Source organism: Aquarana catesbeiana, linkage group LG06 (assembly GCF_042186555.1).
Source record: "Aquarana catesbeiana isolate 2022-GZ linkage group LG06, ASM4218655v1, whole genome shotgun sequence".
In the NCBI taxonomy this organism is placed as follows: Eukaryota; Metazoa; Chordata; class Amphibia; order Anura; family Ranidae; genus Aquarana; species Aquarana catesbeiana.
In genome coordinates, this window is record NC_133329.1 from 103,847,789 (window position 1) to 103,867,213 (window position 19,425).

The window sequence follows — 19,425 nt, forward strand, 5'->3', positions numbered from 1 at the left end:
AGACAAAAAATGGTTAACAATAAAGCACAGTAAACAGTAAAGTATAAATAATTACATACCTGAAAAACAAACATGATAAAACATAATAACAATAACAATAACAATAACAATAAAACACTGCAGAATAGAATACAGTAAAAAAAGAGCAGAACAATAGAGAGAGAGAATAGAGAGAGAGAACAATAAAACGACAACTATTTTTTTTTATTTTATATATATATATATTTTTTTTTTACACTTTTTTTGTAACTGTAACTTTTATAACTGTAACCGGTTCCAGGTTCGGGTCTCTCAAAATGCGATGGCATCTTGGGAGACCCTGTGAAAGTGTGCCTAGTCTGTGCAATGCTGTACCCTACGCTAATACTCAACTAGTGTATGGTAGCGTTCAAAACATTCACCAATGCAAAGACCAGGATTGTCAGGACAGGAGGGACAATAATAGCGGGTGTCACGCCTATATCCGCGTTTGCTGCAGACACAACATCTTTTTGGGGGGGTTCGTTGGGTAGGGGTACTCGGGAGCACATAAAAATGCCTCTCATGCAGCCGACTGCATTTGGTTGGGGATGTGAATGGGGGAAGTACGGGCGCTGCAGAAGTGGTGGGTTCCCAATTAGGATTGGCGAATGCAGCAGGAAGGGCACTATGGGCACGACGGGCCTGTGTTTGTCTTTTTGGTGGCAGCGGGACACTACTTGTGCTTGCCACCTCACCAGCTTGAACTGCACTTATGGGACTCGCCACGTCACCAAGTGTTACTGCAGCGCTGGTTTGACTACGACCGGGGTGTACTAGGCCGCTGGTGCTTGCCAGTTCAATAAAAAGCTTCCAAAAAAACTGTTAGCGATCGCAGGGATCAGGCCTGACTCTGCGAACGCTGCAGTTATGCGTTTAGTGTTTTGTAAGTGTCAGTGATCGATCGATACTGCACTTGGGTGGGCTGGACTGGGCCGGGCGGAGGGGCAAAACGCAGGTGCTAGCAGGTATCTGGGCTGATCCAGCTAACACTGCGTTTTTGGGAACCCTAAACTGCTGGGGACGCTAGTATAGATCTGATCGGATCAGATATTGATCCGTTCAGATACTATACCACTAAAGGAGGCGTATGCTGCGTGCGTGGGTGTTAGTGGTACTGGCGCTAACCTGACGCTGCCTGGGGCCGGTGCTTGCTAGTTCACCAAAATGCTACCAAAAAAACTGTTAGCGATCGCAGGGATCAGGCCTGACTCTGCGAACGCTGCAGTTATGCGTTTAGTGCCTTGTAAGTGACAGTGATCGATCGATACTGCACTTGGGTGGGCTGGGCTGGGCCGGGCGGAGGGGCACAACGCAGGTGCTAGCAGGTATCTGGGCTGATCCCGCTAACACTGCGTTTTTGGGAACCCTAAACTGCTGGGGACGCTAGTATAGATCTGATCGGATCAGATATTGATCCGATCAGATACTATACCACTAAGGGAGGTGTACGGTGCGTGCGTGGGTGTTAGCGCTACTGGCGCTAACCTGACGCTGCCTGGTGCTTGCTTGCCAGTTCACCAAAATGCTACCAAAAAAACTGTTAGCGATCGTAGGGATCAGGCCTGACTCTGCGAACGCTGCAGTTATGCGTTTAGTGTTTTGTAAGTGACAGTGATCGATCGATACTGCACTTGGGTGGGCTGGCCGGATGGGCAAAACGCAGGTGCTAGCGGGTATCTGGGCTGATCCCGCTAACACTGTGTTTTTGGGAACCCTAAACTGCTGGGGACGCTAGTATAGATCTGATCGGATCAGATATTGATCCGATCAGATACTATACCACTAAGGGAGGCGCATGCTGCGTGCGTGGGTGTTAGCGGTACTGGCGCTAATCTGACGCTGCCTGGGGCGACGCATATCACCGCCGGGCGATCAGGGGGCTAAACCTTTATTCGGTAATAAACGGCGGGTGCCCTGACACTATAAAAAATAAACGAACTAACCTGCGTCACCCGTAACGGTTATACGGTGATCAGTGGTGAAAGGGTTAACTAGGGGGCAATCAAGGGGTTAAAACATTTATTAGGTAGTATATGGGGGTCCCTGTCACTATAAAACGCTGACGGCGAACCTAAATATTTACCTCACTAACTAGCGTCACCAGCGACACTAATACAGCGATCAGAAAAATGATCGCTTAGCGACACTGGCGATGGGGGGTGATCAAGGGGTTAAAACTTTATTAGGGGGGGTTAGGGGGGTACCCTAGACCTAAAGGGGGGTAATACTCACTGTCCCAACACTGTAACTGTCACAAACTGACACTATGCAGTAATCAGAAAAAAAAAAAAAAACCTGCTGGTGTCAGTTTGTGACGGGGGGGGGGGGGTGATTGGGGGGGGATCGGGGGGCAATCGGGGGGGGATCGGGGTGTTTTGTATGCCTGGCATGTTCTACTGTGTGTGTGTGTGTTGTGCACTCACATTGATGTCTTCTCCCCTCGGCGCTGGAACGGAAACTACCGAGCCGAGGGGAGATGACATCATTTCCTTTGCTGCTGTTTAGCATACAGCAGCAAAGGAATGTTCCCATTGGCCGGCGGCGATCGCGAGGGGGGGGCCACGAACGGATGGCCTCCCCCTCATCTCGGATCGCCGGGGAACAGAACGGGACCGCTTCGGGCACCGGGGGGGGGTCCGATCGGACCCCCCACCCGCGAGAGGCAAATCACGTACATGTACGTGATTTTGCCTGCCCGTGCCGCCTTGCCGACGTAAATCGGCGTTAGGCGGTCCTTAAGTGGTTAAAAATATTTCTCAAACATTTGTTGACATATCAATGGCCCCCCTACCCGCAAAGTATTCCAGATATTTTTGAGGGACTTTGTGGGCGCTTTGGGGGGGCAAGCCAGGACGGCCAGCTTCAAGCGTCGTCAGGGTTGACTGATCTGGCAATCCGGCCTCAGGACCAACTGAGGCCACATAGTTTGAAGCATTTCTCCTTAGAAAGTTGTGCATAATGCAGCATGCAAGTACGATATGGTTTATTTTATATTCCGCCATGTGAATTGGCGTCAGGAATAGGCAGAACCGGCTGGCCATTATGCCGAAAAGCATTCTCCACCACTCTTCTGGCTCTGTCCAGCCGGTAGTTAAAACCCCTCTGGTCTGGGCTGAGGGTCCTCATGGTGTATGGCTGCATCAGGTGTTCACCAAGCCCAAACGCTTCATCAGCGACAAAGACGAACGGTAGACCAGCCACGTTGTCTTCTGCAGGTGGCAATCCCAAGCCACCACTCTGGAGCCATTGGTAGAACTCGGCCTGGGCGATGACTCCACCATCTGACATCTGGCCATTTTTCCCCACGTCCACATAGAGAAACTCATATATCGCCGACACCACCGCCAACATCACTATACTATTAAAACCCTTATAGTTGTAATATTATGACCCTGAGTTGGAGGGTGGCACGATGTGGATGTGTTTCCCATCAATTGCCCCTCCGCAGTTGGGAAAGTCCCACCGCTGGGCAAAGTGGGATCCCACAGTCTGCCATTCCTGTGGCGCTGAAGGAAATTGTGGAGTTAAACAAGAAAAAAAATAGTACTTTTTCACATAACATTGCAAGCAGATTAGACACAAACATTCTAGGCCAACATCAGTATAACATTTATTTTAAGGAGTATTTAGAGACAAAAATATAAGGTCCACTTATCAGATTCCCCACCCCCTCTGATGGCCCATTTAAAAATTTGGGGGTGGGGATGTTTTGGACAGGTAACCCTCTCCACTTCATTGAGAGCTGAATGCATGCATAATGTGTGGTACTTTGGCCAGGCCCTCCTTACTTACACTATTGGCAGCCCACTGGACAGGTAAGAAATGTCATAATACAAAAATATAAATACACACTGTACAAATTGAAGCACAATTTTACATTCTGCAAATACCTATCAAGATAATAGGACAGTGATGGCAAACCTTGGCACCCCAGATGTTTTGGAACTACATTTCCCATGATGCTCATGCACTCTGCAATGTAGTTGAGCATCATGAGAAATGTAGTTCCAAAACATCTGGGGTGCCAATGTTCGCCATCACTGTAATAGGTGAACAAAACTTGAAACAGTACCATTTGAAAGTATTCAGGCAGGCCCTTGCACTACATGCTTTGGTGAATTCATCCATAAATCTGACCACAAAAAAGGTAGGTATAGTATGTATGGGTTTGGTAAAGTCAGCAGATAGAGGATTGGTATCGGTTGACTTAGTGGTTGTGGGGAGGGAGGGTTCCAAATATGTTTGGGACCCCAAAAAAAAGGATCTGGCACTTTAAGGACAAAAATAACATTTGGACACATTTTAGGGGATCTTTAGGGTAAAGCACTACAATGGAGCTGACAAAATACATTGTTAAGCGACTAGGCTAGGTGTGTATGGGCGCAAGATAGCATGCTGGGGAGGTTAGTGAAGGCAAATATGCATGAAGGACAAAAAAGGAACTTTAAAAACTTCCAGCATGCATGAGAACGAAGGGGACATTCACAGCATATTACAATCATGAAGGCAAATATGAATGAAGGACAAAAAAGGAACTTTAAAAACTTCCAGCATGCATGAGAACAAAGGGGACATTCACAGCATATTACAATCATGGTAATTATGGAATGATGAAATAAATACAATACATTAGCAAACATTAAATACATAGAATGTGATGTTAAAGGAGAAAACGTACCTTAATATAGTCCTTCTGCAGGACCTGAATGATGGCAGAACAGGTCTCTGGAATAATGATCCCCAGAGCATGGGGGGAGATGCCTGTTGAGAACTTGATGTCCTTCAGACTTCTCCCCGTCGCCAAGTACCGCATGGTGGCAACTAGCCTTTGTTCCGGAGTGATGGCTTGCCGCATGCAGGTGTCCTGCTTCGTAAAATAAGAGGACAGTAAAGCCAACAAATGGTGAAAACAGGGGTCCATCATCAGGAGATAATTCCTGAAATCATCAGGATTATTCTCACGGATCTCCCACAACAAAGGCATTTGCGAGAATTTTTCACGCTGGACTAACCAAGTCTTCGTCCATGAACTCCTCCCCGCCCTGTTCATGGACTGGGCTTGGGTCAAAGTAAGAACCCCAACACCAAGCCCCCGCATAGCATGAACTCTACAATGAGTACGTACCCGCAACATGGCTAGAAAATGGTCGTCTGGTCAGAACGAACTAACAGAACGCACTGAAAATCAGAAAGGCCTGAGAAGAGCGACCTGAAAATCAGAAACGAGCGGACAAGAACGCACTGAAAAACAGATACGAACTATAAAAGAACGCACTGAAAAACAGATATGAACTGACTACACGCACTAAAAAACAGATACGAACCCACAAACACAAACTGAAGAGCAGTACGATCTGAAATGCATGAGGCTGAAAATCGTCTCTCACCAAACTTCTACTAACATGGGATTAGCAGAAGGATCCCAAAGGGTGGCACACTGACTATTGAACTTTCTTTTTCTAGTCCCGCCATACATGTTGTATGTCAGCGCGTTCTTGCTGATCGGTATTTCCGAAAACATTTGTGCGACTGTGTGTATGCAAGACATGTTTCAGCCAACATCCGTCGGAAATAAATTCACGGTTTGGTTGTCGGAAATTCCGATCGTCTGAACGCGGCATTACTGTATGTAGCAATGGTTCTTGGCCAGATTGGCCAAACAAACTATTTAAAGTAGCACAAAACCTGAAGCTAGGCTTTAACCCGTTTGCTGCCAGGTCTGTACATCATACAGACCTGACAGTGGGGGGTTTCACACACAATCTGGTGGCTGCAGACACCAGGATTGTGTTTAAAACTGACAAGCAGACTGTAATAATTTGGACACCAGGCACTTTTATAACATATGAATTTTTGTTTGGGCACAAAGCACTTTATATTAAGCATGTGATGGCAATATGAACTGTAGGTGTATTTACATGAATTTTTGTATTTATTGGGAAAATTTATGAATTTTGATATACTTTAGGTATACACATAGTGACTAGCATTGAGTGCTTTTTTGTATACACAGTGGATGCAAGTGAGTGCTTTGTATATATTTAAACTTTACCTTAGTTCCCTTAACAGAAGCTGCACATTAGGTATTTTGTTTCAGTTTCCTACTATTTCCTTCTTGATCAAATATTGTTGGCAGGACAAGGCATGCTGGTGGAAGGCCAAGGAAGCTGTAGACATAGCAAATGCAAGGAGACATGGATAATGAACTATGAGCTCATTCGCCTTCTTATTATGGAGGTATATAACAAGGTCCGACTTCAAGAGAAAATGCCAAACAGCAACCCAAATAATTATGATGCAGATGGACCACGGCAGGATGTATACAGTGCCTTGAAAAAGTATTTATACCCCTTGGCATTTTTTGTGTTTTGTTGCCTCACAACCTGGAATTAACATGGATTGTTTGAGGATTTGGATCATTTAATTTACAGAACATGCCCACAACTTTGAAGATGTTTTTTTTTTATTGTGAAGCAAACAACAAATAGGACAAAATAACAGAAAAAGTAAATGTGCATAACTATTTACCCCCTAAATTCAATACTTTGTAGACCCACCTTCTGCAGCTATCACAGCTCCAAGTTGCTTTGGATAAGTCTTTATGAGCTTGCCTCATCTTACCACTGGGATTTTTGCCCATTCTTCCTTGCAAAACTGCTCCAGCTCCTTCAAGTTGGATGGTTTGCGCTTGTGAACAGCAATCTTTAAGTTTGACCACAGATTTTCTATTGGATTGAGGTCTGGGCTTTGACTAGGCCATTCCAAAACATTTACATGTTTCCCCTTAAACCACTCAAGTGTTGCTTTAGCAGTGTGTTTGGGGTCATTGTCCTGCTGGAAGGTGAACTTTTGTCATAGCCTCAAATCACAGACAGGGTGGTACACATTTTCCTAAAGAATATCCCTGTATTTAGCACCTTCCATCTTTCCCTCAACTCTGACCAGTTTCCCAGTCCCAACTGCTGAAAAACATCCCCACAGCATGATGCTGCCACCACCATGTTTCACTGCGGGGATGATGTTCTTTGGGTGATGAGATGTGTTGGGTTTGTGCCAGACATAGCAATTTCTTTGATGGCCAAAAAGTTACATTTTAGACTCATCAGACCAGAGCGTCTTCCTCCATACATTTTGGGAGACTCCCACATGCCTTTTTGCAAACTCAAAACGTGCCATTTTGTTTTTTGCTGAAAGTAATGGCTTTCTTCTGGCCACTCTGCCATAAAGCCCAACTCTATGGAGCATACGGCTTATTGTCGTCCTATGTACAGATACTCCAGTCTCTGCTGTGGAACTCTGCAGCTCCTTCAGGGTTACCTTACTCTCTGTGCTGCCTCTCTGACTATTGCCCTCCTTGTCCGGTCCGTGAGTTTTGGTGTGCGGCGGTCTCTTGGCAGGTTTGCTGTTGTGCCATGTTCTTTCCATTTGGTTATGATAGATTTGATGGTGCTCCTAGGGATCATCAAAGATTTGGGTATTTTTTTTATAACCTAACTCTGACTTGTACTTCTCAACAACATTGTCCCTTACTTGTTTGGAGAGTTCCTTGGTCTTCATGGCAGTGTTTGGTTAGTGGTGCCTCTTGCTTAGGTGTTGCAGCCTCTAGGGCCTTTCAAAAAGGTGTGTATATGTAATGACAGATCATGTGACACTTAGATTGCACACAGGTGGACATCATTTCACTAATTATGTGACTTCTGAAGGTAATTGGTTGCACCAGAGCTTTTTATGGGCTTCATAACAAAGGGGGTGAATACATACGCACATGCCAATTATCAGTTTTTTATTTCTGAAAAATAGTTTTATGTATATATTTTTTTCATTTTACTTCACCAACTTAGACTATTGTGTTCTGATCCATCACATATAATTCAGATTAAAAAAACAACAACATTGAACTAAAGGCTGTAATGTAACAAAATAGGTAAAAAGCCAAGGGGGTGAATACTTTTGCAAGGTACTGTAAATGTATTTTATTGAGATTTTATGTGATTGACCAACACAAAGTGGCACATAATTGTGAAGTGGAAGGAAAATGATAAATGTTTTTGAAATTTTTTTTTATACAACAAACGAACTGGAACTCAAAAATTATAACAAAAGTGTCCATGAAAAGTATTGAGTGTGGATAGATTCCCCGTCCAAATAAAGCGTATACTCTGGCGTGTTCAAACCATCTGGTAAGCCTCCCCTTTATTCGGTGGTGGTTCTTTTCACAATTTGATTCATCCACTGTCTGCAAGATTTAATTTTATTTGAATGGGGAATCTATCCACACTCAATACTGTTCATGGACACATTTGTTATAATTTTTGAGTTCCAGTTCGTTTGTTGTATCACACTTCTTGTGATTACACACTGTTTGTAAATTATATATAGACTGGGAATGTATTTATTCACATTTACTACCACTTATGGACACCTCTGAGTGACTGTCTATATCAATTTATGCACTATTTATCTTTTATATTTGTATTTCCTATTTTGGTGCTGTTCAGTGATTCACATATGTACAATAGGCACGTTATTCTTTAGCGCTACACTTTGTTAATTTTTGTCTGGTGTACCATTATTTTCATATGTGGCGCTTTCATTTTAAACGGCGGCAGTGTCATTTTTTATCTGTTTACCAAGTTTTATGTTTTGTTCCTTGTTTTGCCAATACTTTGAATAAATCAAGCCAAAAGTTACCTGCACCAGTGGAGCTTCTCCCTTTGTTTTCTTTTTTGGCACCTAAATATCATTTTTGTGCTGGATCCGTGGGAGTTATCACTATCTGCCCTATGAGAGGATATCCCGGGATAGGATCGTGGGAGACATCCATAGCTGCTGTCGGCTGGCTGCTCAGGAAGGAATCCGATGCTTTGGCTCAGCGGTGTCCTCCGAAGTATCCCTGCGGTGGTCCATTTACATCCAAGCTTGTTTTGACCCCCCTAAATAGGGGAGGTCACAGGCTTTGTGATAAGCCTTTAATTCATCTATCCGGTGGTGGGCAAACACTGAAGGGTGGAGATATATCCCTGAATCTGCATAGAATATCCATACAATGAACACACCTTTTGGACTTTTATGATTTCACTCACTTTTGTATAGTTTGTGTGTTTATGTCTTTAAAGTTAACACTTTGGAGCACCTTATACATTGTTTAATCACGAATGATTGTGATTTTGCTATTATGTTTTGTTATATTGATTTAATAGAATTTATCACTATTTATTTATATCAGTTAGTTTAACAAAAATGTATTACTATATATTTATATCAGTTAGTCCAGCGCTGCACTTTTTAGAGTTATATGTGGTGCTTTAGCTGCTGAATTTGGAGTAGCGCAGAATTACTTGGTCTCTTTTTGGTTTGTCTTCTTGAACATATTTTGCTGCAGCTCTAATTTTTCTTTCTTACTTCCAATTACCATGGATGTTTTTGACTATAGAGCATCCCGCTCTGTCAACACAGAGAGTGTCTTTGTCTCTACGGGTAGCAATACCGAGATAGGAGGCCTCTTTTTAAGGCTTAAAAATGTCATGACCTCAGGGTTACATCTCCAGTGGGACATAGCATTTTTGGAACAGTACATTGCGGATCGCATGGTTCCAAGAAGACTGAGGTGGGATGTACAACCCCAACAGGGGGAGTCAGATATTGATGCCTGGTTCAAATACTTCAATGAAGCCGGGATCTCTTTTCTTAATATTCTCATTACTAAGAAAACAAACAGGTTGACAGTATTAGATAGGGAAATCAAAGAACTTAGAGATAAGCTCCTGTCATTAAAATCCTCTCCTGAATATAATATGCTCTCCTCCAACCTCCAAAATCTCTTGGAGAAAGAGGATAGAGATCAAAAACTCAAGAAGCAGAAAAAATATTCTAGAGATGTTGGTGACTACAAAAACAGAACTGTTTTTGGGTGGCAAAAGCTATTCACTTCTGAGTCAACCACAGATATTACTTCCACTGCCCCCTCAACCCCCCAAGTTTCAACGCCACATGGTTCTGCCTACCTACCCTGTGTATAAGGGGGATCGGGATACACGTGGGACCAATAGAGTTCCACAACCCAGTATACGTCATTATAGTCCTCTTATACCAAATGTTCCCAACAGGGGTAGAGGTCACAATAGGGGCAAAAGAGGCGGCAGAGGTCAAAGGTGTTTGGGTTATCAAAACCCTTATTACTCCAGAATACCCCCATCATCATAGAGATGATTACTACAGAGAAAATTCCCATGTACATCACTCCAATTCACGATACTTTGGAGCACCTTCTGTGACCAATTATAATAGGTTCTCCCCCCTCATGGACACGCGTGATTGTCCGTCTGACCGAGGGGACATACGTGATTATCCATCTGGCCAAGGGGATTACCATGAACAATCAATGTATGGACACAATCAAACCATTCCCAATACACAGGAACAGCTTTTTCACAGGGACCCACCCTTGCGCCGAAATGGTCCAAATCCAAGAGAGATACAAGAGGGGGGTTTTAGATAAGGTCCTCAAGTTTGCCCCTCCTAAACAGTTGGATAAATTCGGGACTTTTATTGATATACACAAATATATACGTAAACTCAATGTACAACGTTATCTTATTTCTAACCCTTTTAGGAGTGTCAATATTGCTGTGACCTCAGGGATGGTACATTCAGGATTGGCAAATCCTTCAGTGTTCAATCCACCCGTCCCTGTAGCTCCAGCTATCCATATTTTTAAGGACCTTGTTTTCAAGGACCTGGCTGCTTTGCCAGTTAGACGTACTCGCCACCAATCATTGTCTAATACTGGACTGAAATCTTTATGTCAACAGAAAGATTTAGTAATACGACCGGCTGACAAGGGGGGTTGCATCGTCGTACTTGACAAATCAGACTACGAATTAGAAATGCATAGGATTCTAAGTGAACCAAATACATATAAAATATTTTCTAATAATCCTACACAACTATATAAAAAAGATCTTTTGAAAATCGTTACCAGAGGCTTTGACAACAAGATTTTGAATAAGAAGGAGAGAGAATTTTTAGGCCCTTTAGTCCCCAGGATACCAACTATATATTACTTACCCAAGATTCATAAAGATTCACTTCATCCCCCGGGTCGACCTATTGTGAGCGGTATCAACTCTATTACCTCTTGCATAGGTCACTACATTGAGCACTATTTGCAGCCTTTAGTCAAGCAGATGCCATCCTATCTTAAGGACACTGGATCCACAATCCGTCTTCTGGAGGGTGTGGTAGTACAGGAGGGCTGCATTATGGCTACTGCCAATGTAGCCTCCCTCTACACATGCATACCACATGAGAGAGGCTTCGAAGCTGTTGGATATTTTTTAGATAAGGATCCTTCCTTGACTTCCTCCCAATGTGAGTTCATTATGGAGTTGCTACAATTTGCAACCACTCACAATTATTTTTGGTTTAACCAACAATTTTACCTACAACTTCGGGGAGTGGCCATGGGGGCAAAATTTGCCCAAGCCTTGCTAATTTATTCATGGCCAAGTGGGAGGAGGATGTCGTCTATGCCCTTGAGAATCCATCCTTGGTCTTGTGGGTGCGGTACATAGACGACATCCTCCTCCTATGGAATGGCACGACTGACTCCCTACAGGCTTTTTTCGATTTACTTAACCAAAATAATAGGGGCATTTCTTTGACCTATACTTCCAGCATTGACAAGATCAATTTCCTAGACTTGGAGATTCACTTAGTCAATGGACGTTTTCAGTTTCAAACCTTTTTTTAAGTTGACAGATAGAAATGGCTACATCCCTACTGACAGCTGCCACCATCCTTCGTGGCTCCAGTCTGTTCTGCGTAGCCAATTCTTACGGCTGCGTAGGAACTGTAGCGATGTGGAAACCTTTTTAGCACAGACCGACACATTAAAAACACGGTTATTGGACAAGGGATATGGCCAGTCTGAACTTGACTCAGAGATTTCTCGCACTTTAGCAATAGATAGGGAATCTCTACTGGCCATCAAACCCAAACCCGAGACTGATAATATTTTTAGATGGGCCATGTTCACTTCATTCTCCACCCAATATCGCCAGATCAAGGCCATCTTTACAAAGTATTGGGACATTCTTAAGAGTGATTGTATTCTTGGCTCTTCATTACCAGATCAAGCCAAAATTGTTTTCAGAGGGGTCCCCACATTGCAAAGCAAAGTAGCTCCGAATATCATCAATCCCCCCACACGTGTGTCATTTTTTCAAGAACTAACTGGCTTCTTTCCATGTAGGAAGTGCAAAGTATGTTACTACAATGTAGGGGTTGGCCGTAGAGTGGTCAGCTTTAGATCTTCTGTTACCAACAAACAATATTCCATCAAACACTTCTGCACATGTGCGACTCACTATATTGTCTATCCAATTACCTGCCCTTGTGGGAAGCAATATGTGGGTCGCACTATCCGCACATTCTCTATCAGAGTTGCGGAACATATTGCCCTGATCAAGAGTGGGGATACGAAACATCCTGTACCAAGACATTACAAATCACATCATGATCGTAGCTTGCAAGGGACCACTTTTTCAATCATCGATAGGTATGTGGCCCCTTGGAGGGGAGGGGCCAAAACCAGGGGTGTCTCACAACTCGAGACCTTCTGGATTTACGAACTTTGCTCCTACTCGCCCTTCAGTATGAATACAGAATGGGACATTAATGCCTTCCTTAGTCAAGCCTGATTCTTGTTTACTGGTTTTCTTTCTGTGCATTGTTTATGTATCCTTTCTCTCTCCTGTATATTATGATTGTTGTAATATTACTACATCATGTACATATGGTCCCACATGAGAGTCCATCCCATGAGTGGTATATCCATCTATTTACACTTTGACTTTATGCCTCAAGTAATATCATCTATTATTATTTTTGCTATAATTTTAGCTATTTCTTGTGAGTAATGTATTATAATTTTGTTTATTTATACATTATACATATTTGTGGCTGAGTGGATTTCACTGAGCCTACTTTAATGTCATTCTTTTTTTAATTTTTAATTTTTTATTTTGGGTTAACTGGTATAATGTTATGATTACCTGCGTGTGATTTTATGATCAACACAACTTTGTTTTGCGTTGAAGTTTTTTGTTTTCTTAATTTTTACCTTCAGCCCACAAGTATTTTTAGGCTTGTTGTCACATGCATGACTTGCCGCATGCGCCTGTCTATGATCATAGCGTGATTGTCATTGGGCGGTTCTTTCCACTCTGCCGGCGTAGGAGGCGGGTCACGTGGGGCTATTTGGTCACACGCTAGCCAGGACCTGGAGAACACATCAGCTGTGTGCGTGACACGCACGGCCATGACTCACGGAGCACGTTATCGTAGGATCACTGTATCCCTGTTTGTTTTGGACATGTGACGTTTGGTCATGTGACTGTTTAGACGCGTGACGTTCGATCACATGTCTTGACTATTTCATATGGGCATGGGCTCAATACATTTGGTACCACCCCCATTCACATACTACTTCCGAGTGTCTATAGCACAATGCTAAACATGTGGAATGCAGCTTCAAGTTGTCTGCTGAGCGGCGTGGAACGCACGCCAGACCGCCATCTTTGACATATCGGAAGTATACCCCTCACACACCGCAATGGTTTGTGGGCTGGATTCTCATGCAGGGGGTCATATTTTCTATATATTTGTGATGTGCAACAGTGGAGGGACACCCCAGATGATGTCCTGTTGAGACGAAACACGTCGGGACGATCCCCACTGTTGCTTATACCGATTTTACACCAGCGCTGTTTTTACCCCCATTTATGTGAGTGTTATTCATTTTATTAAATTCAATCTATTTTACGGAATTACATTATGGTCCCTTTCTGCTTTCTCCTTTGATATTCTCTTCATGCCTGTGGTTATCTGAGTTCCGGTCTGCTAGTTGTATTACATCCCTGGTGATTCCAACATGGCTGTTATTGGTGGGCACCTACCGCAGGACATCGGTCCAGAGTCCATTCTACTGCATATAAGCCTGTTTGACACACAGAGCCTATACTCTGGCATGTTCAAACTATCTGGTAAGCCTCCCCTTTATTCGGTGGTGGTTCTTTTCACAATTTGATTCATCCACTGTCTGCAAGATTTAATTTTATTTGGACGGGGAATCTATCCACACTCAATACTGTTCATGGACACTTTTGTTATAATTTTTGAGTTCCAGTTCGTTTGTTGTATCACACTTCTTGTGATTCCACACTGTTTGTAAATTATATATAGACTGGGAATGTATTTATTCACATTTATTACCACTTATGGACACCTCTGAGTGACTGTCTATATCAATTTATGCACTATTTATCTTTTATATTTGTATTTCCTATTTTGGTGCTGTTCAGTGATTCACATGTGTACAATAGGCACGTTATTCTTTAGCGCTACACTTTGTTAATTTTTGTCTGGTGTACCATTATTTTCATATGTGGTGTGTTAGCTGCTGAATTTGGAGCAGAGCAGAATTACTTGGTCTCTTTATGATCCAAAAATGGAAAGAGCATGGCACAACTGCAAACCTACCAACACATGGCCATCTACCTAAACTGACAGGCCAGGCAAGGAGAGCATTAGTTCAGAGAAGCAGCCAAGAGGCCCATGGTAACTTTGGAGGAGCTGCAGAGATCCACAGCTCAGGTGGGAGAATCTGTCCACAGGACAACTATTAGTCATGCACTCCACAAATCTGGCCTTTATGAAAGAGTGGCAAGAAGAAAGCCATTGTTTAAAGAAAGCCACAAGAAGTATTGTTTGCAGTTTGCAAGAAGCCATGTGGAGGACACAGCAAACATGTGGAAGAAGGTGCTCTGGTCAGATGAGACTAAAATTGAACTTTTTGGCCTAAAAGCAAAACGCTATGTGTGATGGAAAACTAACACTGCACATCACCCTGAATACACCATCCCCACCGTGAAACATGGTGGTGGCAGCATCATCTTGCAGGGATGCTTTTCCTCAGCAGGGACAGGGAAGCTGGTCAGAGTTGATGGGAAGAAGGATGGAGCCAAATACAGAGCAATCTTAGAAGAAAACCTGTTAGAGTCTGCAAAAGACTTGAGACTGGGGTGGAGGTTCATCTTCCAGCAGGACAATGACCCTAAACATACAGCCAGACTACAATGGAATGGTTTGCAATATATCATATTTTTCAAAGAATGGGCAAAAATGTCACTCTTAAGCTATGTAAAGCTGGTAGAGACATATCCAAAAAAACTTGCAGCTGTAATTGCAGCAAAAGGTGGTTCTACAAAGTATTGACTCAGTGGGGCTAAGTTCAAATGCACACCACACTTTTCAGGTATTTATTTGTAAGAAATTTTGAAAAACATTTTTCATTTTCCTTCCACGTCACAATTATGTGCCACTTTACGTTGGTCTATCACATAAAATCCCAATAAAATACATTTACGTTTTTAGTTGTAACATGACAAAATATGAAAAATTTCAAGGGGTGTGAATACTTTTTCAAGGCACTGTAAGTGAGTTTGTTTTATAGCTGAGTAAAAAATAAAAATAAAAATGGATCAATCACCATGTTCTAAGCTAGTATATTACTATGGTAAATTGGTTTAAGCCAGCTCTCAAAATTTCCACTCATGATGGTGAGTGTGGGCAGGGCGCATGACCAACAGTCCAATTTGTGTCTACACTTTGAGGCCTGCTGCGATTGGCGGCCAAGGATGATGTAGGAAAGGTGGTCTGGTGAGCTGCACACAGGCAGAGCCATACACAGTACACAGGTGCTCTCCCTACAATTCTTGTGAAGCCATGGGACCTGACAGTATGACCTCTCTGCACCTGGCTTCCAGCCCCGGCCGATGTAGCTGGAGAGCAGAGAGCAGGAGGGAATGTGTGGTTATCAAGATAGTCCCGAAAAATATAGTTCACAAAGTACTGGAACGTGGCTGGAGCGTTACAGAGTCCAAACGGCATCACCAAATATTCAAAGTGTCCGAAGCGTGTTCGGAATGCCGTCTTCCACTCGTCTCCCTCACAAATGCGAACCAGATTATAAGCACCCCGTAAGTCCAGTTTAGAGAAGACTTGAGCATAATGGAATCGAGCTTCGGAATGAGGGGAAGTGGGTAGCGATTTTTGATGGTAATTTTATTAAGCTCTCTATAATCTACACAAGGTCTTTATCCTTTTTTTCGACAAAGAAAATTCCAGCATCTGCAGGGAAAGAAGAAAGGCGAATAAACCCCTTTTCCAGGTTTTCGTTGATATATTGTCCTAAAGTCAGTTCAGTTTCTGACAGAGGAAAAATACAACCAAAGGGAATTTCAGAGCCTGGAAGCAATTCAATAGGGCAGTATAGACGATGAGATGGAAGGGAGTCAGCTCCTTTCTTGTCAAATACATCCAGAAATTCTTGGTAAGCAGAGGGTGTATGTGGATTAGTACTAGAAACAGGTTGTATGGTCAGACAGCTGGTGCAGTCTTTAGGAATAGGGACAAGGCAATGCTGCTGAGAGTAAATAGATGAGAACAGAACCTCATTCTTAAGCCAGTCGATATGGGGGTTGTGTGCTCATAACCAGGGGACTCCCAGAATGACCGGAAACATAGGAGAGCACAGCACATCAAAACATACCAGTTCTTTATGGCCGAAATTGGTTGTCATAGGGATTGGCAGAGTTTCATGAGTAATCAGTCCAGAACTAGGTAGAGAGCCATCGGCCAGATGCACTGTTAACTGCTGCTTTTTGGTAACAAGGGGAATTACAAGTCTTTTGGCCAAGGCTATGTCTAGGAAGCAGCTACAGGCTCCAGAGTCAATGATAGCTGAGACCCCGACCTTTTCCACCCGGACCGCCACCAGTAAACAGAGAGAACAAGGTGAGATGAGGTAAATCCTGATACTTGACAGTGCATTGGGGGCCTATAGGATGGCTTCACCGGCCTGATGTGGCAATTTCACAAGGAATGTCCACTGCTTCCCTTCGCTTGTCAGGAGTGGAGCTTTTCTTCTGGCGAAAGGGCAGGGTGGACCAGGCCAATCTGCCTGGGCTTGACTTAAGACAAAGGAAAGCTGGAGGAACCGGGTGCCGGAGGAAAAGAAGCTTCAGGCAACATTCAAGTTGGTTGTAAAGTCTGGAACTTTTTCGGAATGACGTTCTCGTAAGCGTCTGTCCAACTGTATGGCTAACTGTATGAGGTCCTCTAAAGTATCCAGGATTGCTACTCTGGCTAGCTCATCCTTGAGGGACTCTGACAAGCCAAATCTATATTGGTATCTTAGGGCAGCTCGATTCCAGCATGTATCTGCAGCCCATGTGCGGCCCATGTGCTAATTGAACATAGGCGTCTTGTAGTTTCTGCACCACTTGGGTAAGTGCGGTGACCTGTTGATACACAGCCTCTACAGGGGAAGCAGCTCTGTCGATCTCCGACATGTCTGGATTATACTGTCAGGTGCGGGTATGGAGGTCGAGATGCTAAGAGGGCTCCCCCTGCGGCAGTGCAGCGTGCCCCTGGAGTTGGGAACAGGGAGCGCGGTGCTCAAAGAAGCACAGTTTACCAGGTGCTTGCTTGCAATCAGATGAGCTGGCCACTGAGGGATGACTGTAGCAAGCAGGCTGAGCTGAACTTGCTGTGCTTGGTAAGTGAAGGAACCAGGAACCAGGCCATAGGTCATACACAGATAAGTCAGTCCAGAGCATAAAGAGGGGCGAGCCAAAGTCATACACGGAAGACCTGAACAAAAGCAAAGTCCAGATGCAAGCCAAAGGTCAAACCGGGTTATCAGGAACAGAAGCAGGGTCCAGATGCAAGCCAAAGGTCAACTGGGAGATCAGAAAGCAAAGTCAAGGCAAGCCGGGTCAACAACGGATAATCCACAGATCAGAAAACAGGGTCACAATGCATACAGGGAAACTGAGAAAATCCAGCAATGTTCTGTTGCCACTGGCTTGGCTTAAATAGGGCCGTTGGCGCCAGCGTCTGTCACGCCACTTGCGCGCCTCAGCGCATGCGCCGTATTGCGTGTGGGCCAGTGCTCGCTGATGTGAGGAGTGCGCTCCTACACGTCTCAGAACTCTCTGTGGGCATCCATGTTGGTTCTGGGCAACATTGCCAGTTCTGTGACGGCCATGTCCCTGATAAGCGGTCACAAGGTTTCTCAGGAGGAGCGTGGACATGAGCAGCAATAATTTTATCATCCAAAGGAGAAGTGAGACTGGTGCAAACCGTAGCCAGAATAAAATCAGGAGGAATCACAGGAACCGGAACCGACTCCATCTTGGAAGTGGAGGAAAATTGTAGTGATAAAGCGTCAGCCCTTACATTTTTAGTACCGGGTAAGAATGAGACGAAGTAATTGAAACTAGACAAGAAAAGAGCCCATCGCGCCCTTCTGGGAGAAAGGCGTTTAACCTCAGACAAGAATGTGAGATTCTTATGATCAGTAAGAATGAAAACTGGCACAGTGGTACCTTCGAGGAGATGTCTCCATTCTTTCAGGGCTAAAATGATCGCCAACAGCTCTCTGTCACCAATCTCGTAATTGTACTCCGTAGGTGTCAATTTCTTGGAAAAGTATTCACCAGGATGCATAGCGCTCTCAGAGGTAGGATGTTGAGACAGAAGGGTGCCAAGTCCAGTCTCAGAAGCATCAAACTCAAGGATAAAAGGTAACGTAGGCCCAGATGTGCCACCACAGGAGCAGAAACAAAGGCTAGCCTTGAGACTCTCAAAGGCCTTAATGGACTCCGGAGACCAACTCTGTGGGTTACCATTCTTTCTGGTCATATCAGTCAGAGGCTTGACCAGAGATGAGAAATTATGAATAAACTTCCGATAATAGTTCGCAAAGCCAAGAAAACACTGCAATGGATGTAAACCCACTGGTTGGGGGCCACTGTAGGATTGCTGAAAGTTTCTCTGGGTCCATCGAAAAACCAGCAGTGGAAATGACATTATCCAGAAATTTAACCTATTCACGATGGAATTTGCACTTCTCCAATTTACAATAGAGATTTTTCTCTCTTCGTTTCTGAAGCACACGACAGACATCTGTGTGGTGGCTCTACAGGGACTTGGAAAATATGAGCATATCATTCAGATAAACCACCACACATAACTACAACAAATCTCGGAGGACATCATTAATAAATTCCTGGAAAACTGCCGGGGCGTTACAAAGGCCAAAAGGCATTACGAGGTTTTCATAATGACCTGTTTTGGTATTAAAAACAGTTTTCCACTCATTGCCCTCCTTAATCCTCACGAGATTGTATGTCCCTCTCAAATCAAGCTTCATGACCCCTATAATCAATATAAGGTCTCAGTTCACCACTCTTCTTCTTCACAAAGAAGAAACCAGCACCAGCAGGAGACAAGGATTTGCAGATGAAACCTTGAGAAAGTGTGTCTGCAACATACTCC